Below are 8695 nucleotides of genomic sequence, written 5' to 3' on the forward strand. Positions count from 1 at the left end.
TATGATCAGCATGATACCTATCTGTGAAACATCTTAGAAACATTGAGAATCAATGTGTTTGTGGAAATGCATGATGCTTTTCTGTTTGTAAAACAAAAGCACATCGTACTGTCAATATTGCTGTGTGCTTCTTACAAACAAAATACAAATTAGTTGTGTGATTGTCTAATAAACACATATACTTGTCAACAAACAGCAGACAGTAAAGTCACAACACAGAACGTCATCACTATATTTCAATGACAGCAGAAGCGTGTGTCCATTTCAAACCCAGCAGATCAGCTGCACACATTTCAGCCCTGCCACTGCTAACCTGCTAACCATATGGAAACCAGAGTTTGCTGCATTTGTCACAGCCTGGAGGAGGGAAGCCATCATGTGTTTAAATCTAACAGCCTGCAGAGATGGAGTCAGTGCCAAGCTTCCAATAAAAATTCAGAGTAAAGAGCCAATCACTCAACACCATATGTCTGATTCCTGGAACAGATTGGGTAAAGTTATGTTTTTCCCAGCATAAGTCTGACACCTAGCCTAAGATCTCTCACCCTTGCAAATGTATTCTGTAGAACCACAGCCACTGGGGTCTGCATAGACATGTTTCTGAAATCACAATTTAGAATTTAGAATTATCTACACAGAAAACAAGATAATACACAATCATGAATCTGCCAATGAAACATCTTAAGTCCCATTAATATCAACATTTCTCCTCACCTGGTGCATCATTTACATGTGAAGCTCGTTAATAGCATTACTACTACTAATAATAATAATAATAATAATAATAATAATTGATCTAATATGTATCAAACTCTTCAAAATAAAGCTATAAATGACTTTGTAATGTAAGATAATAGAACCGTCAAAATGAAATTAAAATTAAAAAATGAACACAAAGCCAACATGAATAATAATATAAAGAATAATTTAAAAGCAATGCAACAACATTCCTTCTGCCTTTCTCTACAGTAAGGCCACTCTAAAGTCTAGGAGCCCTGACAGCAGGGCTCCATCAACTTGACAACCTTTCAACCACTAATGGTCATCATCAGAGTGACTTACAAATTGAATATTCTTGCTTTGATCAACTAAAAGCTTTTAACATTAACTTAAGGCCTTTACTAAGCGTTGGTTCTGTTCTTCATGCCTTCAGTATTCTCATTTAGTTTTGATGGCACTGGTATTCCAACAGCCCTTCACACCTGGGCATATTGTCCTCAAATGCACACTATCCGATTAGTCAGTTCACAGAAGACATGTCATCATGAACCTATGGCATTGTGCGGGTAGTTTTTGGTAGAGATCCATAGGAACAGTTAGTGTATTGGTCCCTTCTAGTTATAGTTCACTTTGCAGATACCATAGAAAGGAGAGACAATGGGACACGTTATATGATGCAGTTATTGCTCAGTGCTCCTTTCACAAGGCCGAGCTCTGGCCCTGTGCTTGGCTGTGAGCTCAGCTGCTCTCTGGCTGGGATGGTTGACGCTGTGGTTGGGGTTATGGCTCCAGTAGCGCTCGTGCTATGGCGGAAGTTGTTGTTGACTGCTACTGTAAGAGTATGGGCCTGGTCACTGTGCTATGGCGACTGTGGTAGAACAGGGTTGCCCTTTAATCAGAGGATTGGCGGTTCAATCCCCGCCTCCACTATAGTCCATGTCAATGTGCAAGACACTTAACACCAAATTGCTCCCGTGCCTACGGTTTGTTTATGTTAGTTGGTCCTGATGAGCAGGTGGCCCCTTGCATGGTAGCTCCTGATGATGTGTATGAATGGGTGAATTAGGTCGTGTTAAAGAGATTTGGTCTGAAGACTAGAAAAGAGAAATGCAAGGAGAGACCATTTATGGCTGCTATTCCTATTACAGTTTTCCTCCATTGTTTACAGATTTTCTGAAAGCATTCGTCATTCTCCAAACTCTGCACACAATTCCATAAACACACACAAAAGGCCAAACTTCTGCATATGAACAGACATTTCTAAGAACCAGTGAACACTGATGTGATTAATGTAAAACACCAGTATGAATGGAACATACTTAGTATTAGGGAATAGTGAATGCGCTTTTCTCGTTTTCTGACCACTCAAAGTGCCACAGCTAGTCGTATGGGATGGGAGGGGCTGCAAGGTGCCACCTGCCCATCAGGACTATCATTAACACACCACGCATACACTGAAGTTAAGCGTCTGATCAATGACAAATCGATGTTCAACGGTGTTGAATTTAATTGAAAATATACTGTAATACAAACCGAAAACATATCATTTCCCCCCAAAATGCGGTATACATCCCAATGAACACAACGTTGCTTGTGTAAAACGTTCTACCAAACAAACAATAAAAAACCTATACAGTAAAATAAAAAAACTGCATCCTGTCTTCTGTCTGGGTCTGGGCACAGCGCCTCATCAACATCATGGGAACACTCTCACCGGCCAGTACTGTGAATACCGTGTCGGTGTCTCCTCGGAAACATACTTTACGTTTGCAGCACTGCGGTCTACTTGCAGTAGTGCACTACAGTAATCATGGAGGACTGCATTGACATGCATAAAATACACATTTTTCAGCTTTTTATTTCTGCTTCACTGATATTCCTAACACAGAGTGCAAAGGCATATTTTCCATTACAATACATAATGTAGGATTGACATGAAATGAGTGCTAACCAATGGCGGTAGGAAAAATGTGTTGAAAAATAATGTTGATAAATTGTGAATAAAGACCTGATCCGGCTATCTCTGCTTTGGAAGACAGGAGGCAAAAGCATTGACTCCAACATGTAGCCCATGATCATTGTCCATGTTGCTTCCTCGTATCCTTTGTTATTCGTATGGTTGTTTTTGTTCTCTGTCTTGAGTTCATGAGACTGACTCTCACTGAGACTGACTCGGATTAAATGAAGGCTGAAATGAAGAGAAACATTCACCATATCAAATATCTGCCCGAGCAGTCATTTTGGAGCCACATACTTGATCTAACACAATATTTTGACATGGAACCATTTGAATTCTGGTGCCTCACTCACAGACACAACAGTGGTAGTTGTGACTCTGGAGATTTAATCTGCAATTCAAACTAGCAGCAAGAATCAAAGCAATCTGAATATACTGAACATCAGCAAAATATAATTACATTCCTCTATCAAACCCTTCCTCTCGATTCTGGAGGTGAAATCTCAGCAGCCCTATGTCACAGCTGAAGGATTGCATTACAATCAATGTTTCCGTCCTGAACAAATGAATTGAAGCCAACTTCAAGATTCAAAAGTATTATGTATGTAAACATATCTCTGTGTTTTAATTTCCACAAATACACAAAGGGCGCTTTTCATGACCAGGCAAGACATCCTTCTGGTCTCAGAGGCGACCAAAAACATTGCTATGTTGGAACTGAGAGTAAAGGCAAGGCAAGTTTATGTGTATAGCACATTTCAACAACAAGGCGATTCAAAGTGCTTCACATAAAACCATTAAAAGCATTAAAACATAATGCAGATTTAAAAACAGTTAAGAAAACATTAAAACAGTCAAAAAGCAAAATAAAAGTAGAAAAAGCAACATAAAAAATAAAAGTTGAATAAAAGTTGAATAAAAGTTGCAGTGCAGTTTCAGAAATAAAATGCAGTAGTGAGATGCAGTAACTGAATCTGGTTCAGTTAAAGGCAGCAGCAAACAGAAAAGTCTTCAATGTGGACTTAAAGGAGCTGAGGGTCTCAGCAGACCTGCAGCTTTCAGGACCTTGTTCCAGATGTGTGGAGCAGAAAAGATGAACGCTGCTTCTCCATGTTTAGTTCTGACTCTTGGAACAGAAAGTAGACCCGTCCCAGACGACCTGAGGGTCAGGATGGTTCATAAGGTAGCAGCAGATCACAAACATACTTAGGCCCTAAACCATTCAGTGCTTTATAAACCAGCAGCAGGATTTTAAAGTCAATTCTTTGTTTGACAGGGAGCCAGTGCAAAGACCTCAGAACTGGAGTGATGTGATCCACTTTCCTGGTCTTAGTGAGGACTCCAGCTGCAGCGTTCTGAATCAGCTGCAGCTTTCTGATTGACTTTTTACAGAGGCCTGTGAACACACCGTTACAGTAGTCAAGTCTACTGAAGATAAATGACCTGTGAACACACCGTTACAGTAGTCAAGTCTACTGAAGATAAATGACCTGTGAACACACCGTTACAGTAGTCAAGTCTACTGAAGATAAATGACCTGTGAACACACCGTTACAGTAGTCAAGTCTACTGAAGATAAATGACCTGTGAACACACCGTTACAGTAGTCAAGTCTACTGAAGATAAATGACCTGTGAACACACCGTTACAGTAGTCAAGTCTACTGAAGATAAATGACCTGTGAACACACCGTTACAGTAGTCCAGTTTACTGAAGATAAATGGCCTGTGAACACACCGTTACAGTAGTCAAGTCTCCTGAAGATAAATGACCTGTGAACACACCGTTACAGTAGTCAAGTCTACTGAAGATAAATGACCTGTGAACACACCGTTACAGTAGTCAAGTCTACTGAAGATAAATGACCTGTGAACACACCGTTACAGTAGTCTACTGAAGATAAATGGCCTGTGAACACACCGTTACAGTAGTCAAGTCTACTGAAGATAAATGCATGGACAAGTTTCTCCAGATCCTGTTGAGACATAAGTCCTCTAACCCTTGATATATTCTTCAGGTGGTAGTAGGCTGATTTTGTAATTGTCTTGATATGGCTGTTCAGGTTGAGGTCTGAATCCATAACTACACCTAGATTTCTGGCTTGGTTTGAGGTTTTTAACATCAGTGACTGAAGCTGAGCGCTGACTTTCAATCGTTCGTCCTTGGGACCAAAAACAATTACTTCTGTTGTATCTTGATTTAATTGAAGAAAATTTTGGCACATCCAGTTATTGATTTCTTCAATGCATTTAGCCAGCCCTTGTATGGGACTATAGTCCCCTGGTGATATAGTTATGTAGAGTTGTGTGTCATCTGCATAATTATGATAACACACATTGTTGTTTTTCATAATCTGAGCCAGTGGAAGCATGTAGATGTTGAACAGAAGAGGCCCCAGTATTGAACCTTGGGGAACACCACATGTCATCCTAGTCAGCTCTGATGTGTAATTAGCTACCGACACAAAGTATTGTCGGTCCTTCAAGTAGGATTCAAACCAGTTAAGTGCTGCTCCAGAGAGTCCTACCAGACTTCAGTCCGTCTAGTAGTATGTCATGATCAACCGTGTCGAATGCAGCACTGAGATCCAGTAATACTGAGACTGAGGTTCTGCCACTGTCTGTGTTTAAGTGATGTGGTTGAAAACCTTAACAAGAGCAGTTTCAGTTCTGTGGTGCTGACGAAAGCCGGACTGGAAGACATCGAAACAGTTATTTTCAGCCAAGAAGTTGTTCAGCTGTTGAAAAACCGCTTTTTCCATTATTTTACTTAAGAATGGGAGGTTTGATATTGGTCTATAGTTTTTAATATTTCGGGGTCTAAACTAGCCTTCTTTAGAAGTGGTTTAATAACTGCAGTTTTTAGGGCTTGTGGGAAGACACCTGAGAGAAGGGATGTGTTTACAATGTGTAAAAGATCAGCGGTCATGCAGTGTGAAATATTTTTGAAAAAGTGTGTTGGTAGAATATCCAAGCAGCAGGAGGATGTGTTCAGATGTTGTATAATGTCTTCTAGGCTTCTTTGGTTAATTGAGTGAGATTGTGTCATGATATTTTAATGGATGCTATTTAAAGATGGGGACAACACATATCCTGTGGTTGGTGTGGAGCCACCGACTGCTTGTCTAATTCTCTGAATTTTATCAGCAAAATAGGAGTCAGATTGATTGCATGCCCAGGTGGATTGGAGCGTAGCCGTTACCGACACCGGAGGGTATGTTAGCCTGTCCACGGTAGCAAATAAGGCGCATGTATTGTTTTTGTTTTTGGTTATGATGTCAGAGAAGAAGGACTGTCTTGCATTTCTAAGTTCCAAATCATAATTGTGAAGTCTCTCTTTATCGATACCACAGTGAACCTGGAGATTAGTTTTTCTCCACCTGCGTTCAGCTTTCCGACACTCTCTTTTCTCTATTCTGACCAGCGTGGCATTTCTCCAAGGGGATCTTTTCTTACCCGAGACAACCTTCACCTTACTGGGTGCAATGGCGTCAATAACTTTTTTAACTTTAGAATTGAAGCCATCCAAAAGCTCATTGACTGAGATGCAAGAGAGGGCTGGTGTGGAGCAGAACCTCTGAATAAATAGTTCACTGGTGTTTTCAGTGATGTAACGCTTTGTCACAACCTTGGTTTGGACATTTGTGTGCAGAGAGATTGCTCTCTCAAAGGGACGAAGGTGTGGAGGAGGCCCAAGAGAGAAAGAAGAGACAGAACAAAGAGCTGGTTATTTACTTCTGCTAGCAGGGTTGGAAGACAAAGGGTTGGGGCGATGGCTCTGCAACGCTCTGAGTGGATTGGATATCACCAGAATGGAGAAGAGAAGAGCCATCAAGAACATCACAGAGGCAGCGGAGAAAGCCTTGAGATGGTTCTGGATCAGGAGAGGAAGTCCAAGGGGAGGAGCAAACAAGTCATGGTCTCATCAACCATGAATACTGTTATAAACCAAACCTCTGATAAAAATAATAATTCAACATGGAGTAGTTCTCCAGGAAAAATGTGTCCAACTGCTATCTTTTCAAAGAAGACACAGGACTTTCAAACTACACCTGACTAAACCCAACCAAGTGGTTTTGTGTCCTAATCCTAACTTCCTGCAAAAATGGAAGTTATTCCAGGACAGGAGGTGTCGCGATCTTGGGTTTGATTTTGAATTTCCCTCTTGTGTTCACTTCCCTTCCTACCTTTGTCCGTTTTCCCACCTTTGTAATTGTCTGCTATCCTCCTGTGTGTTTAATCACCTAGCCTCCCCAGTGTATGTAAACCCTGTCTGTGTTGGTGCATCTGCTCTGCTGTGTTCTATGTTCCCTGTTGTGTATGAATGCATGTTTATTTGAGGTTGGTTGAGAAGTTGGATCAGGTTCCTGTCCAGTTACCACATGGCAAATATGAGATGAAGTACGATGATGAAGTTTCTATATGCATTTCCACTGATTTGTATTCATTTCACACTCATAATCCATCACAACCAACTTGTCAACAGTTTTCTCTGGCACTATTGTCTGATGTAGAAGTAGTCCCTGTAAGACAGAGGCCTGGGTAATGTGGACATGATTTCTGCAGAGAAAGTCTTTATTTCTGTTGTATTAAGTGGAGACAGACATGTCAGTGAAACATATCTGAAACCTGTGCAAATGATACCAGAGGTAAATTAGATGTTTTTCCGTTTAATATTTGGGTAATTTGAGTGACGGGACACTTTAAACTGGTTGATTTGAAATTGATGAATGCCAACGGCTGCCTTGAGGCAAGGAAGTATATCAAAACACGTATGGTATATGCTCGAGAAAACGCTTAGCATAAATCATTTACAGCAAGGCTAAAATATCATTTACTTCCATCATCATGTCAACAGCTGTGTGACAGGAAACCCTGCAGGCTCTCCGCTCCAACATGACCACTCCCTCTAAAACAATGTGAGAATCCATGAGCTTGTATTGCTCTAACCCCAGCCTCCTGTATCAGCACAGAGTAAACTAGACTGCAAGAAAGGCAGCTTTACATGGACGGCAGCTTCGCAGTCCGCAGCTTGCGATCACCATAGAGCAAGGATCACTGGCTGTATGGTTGACAGCATGCAGTCACACGCACAACAATAACAAGGTGTCCCGTCATCAGAGTGGGTTAGAGCAGAGGGACAAACACACTTGACTCCCTGTGCCTGGGAGACAAGCAGCTTGAGCGCTCCTCTGCATCAGCCGCTAAGAATGAGACGAGGGCTTTTACAAAGTGTTGTGAATCTAATGAGTTAATTTCAGAAGCAACAATAAGGTTCTATTCTGAGCCATCAAATAGTCCAGCACCCCGCAAAGAAAGGTCAACAATGAGGAGTTACAGATGTTTGTGTATTTTCAGGTGTTGGCTGTCGCAGCAGAGAAGAAATTGCTGGCATGTTCAAAATTCTCTAACAAAGTAACACACCCCATTGCCGGTCAATGCAGATTGAAAATGGCACGATTATTTTATTTAAAGCGATCCATAATTATTTGAGTCAAACGTAGCTTCACAATGTCATGTGACATGCTACTTCAGATACTTAAACGGTTCAGTATATGGGATTTAGATAATTCATCTCAAACCGCTATCATCAATGTAAAGACATAGTGTGGCTACCCAGGGGACGCGGAGGCACGATTCAGAATAAAGCCTAGTTTATGGTTCTCCGTCACGTACCTACGCCGTCCACGTGACGCCGTCGTTGAGCATTCGAAGTTCTGCGTCAAGGGAACGCGTTGCCTGCAATTCACCGCCATGCCACCAGGGGGGGTGTGGCTGTGTGGCTGTGTGGTTTCAGGGGTTATAGCCGAATTCCGGTCACAGTAAACAATGGCGACCAAGTTGGAGCGGCTGCATTAAAGTTGGAGCTCATCAATATTGAAGAGCAAATGCTTATATTGCAAATGTTGAAGCGCAGGCGACAGAGAAGACGTTTGCGGAGGTGGTCTGTACGACCACTAAACCGGTCGAGGCTGGGAAAAAGCAACTGCCGGAAATTACGTTCTGAGCGGACCAATCA

Source organism: Taurulus bubalis (genome assembly GCF_910589615.1).
Source record: "Taurulus bubalis genome assembly, chromosome: 4".
Classification (NCBI taxonomy): domain Eukaryota; kingdom Metazoa; phylum Chordata; class Actinopteri; order Perciformes; family Cottidae; genus Taurulus; species Taurulus bubalis.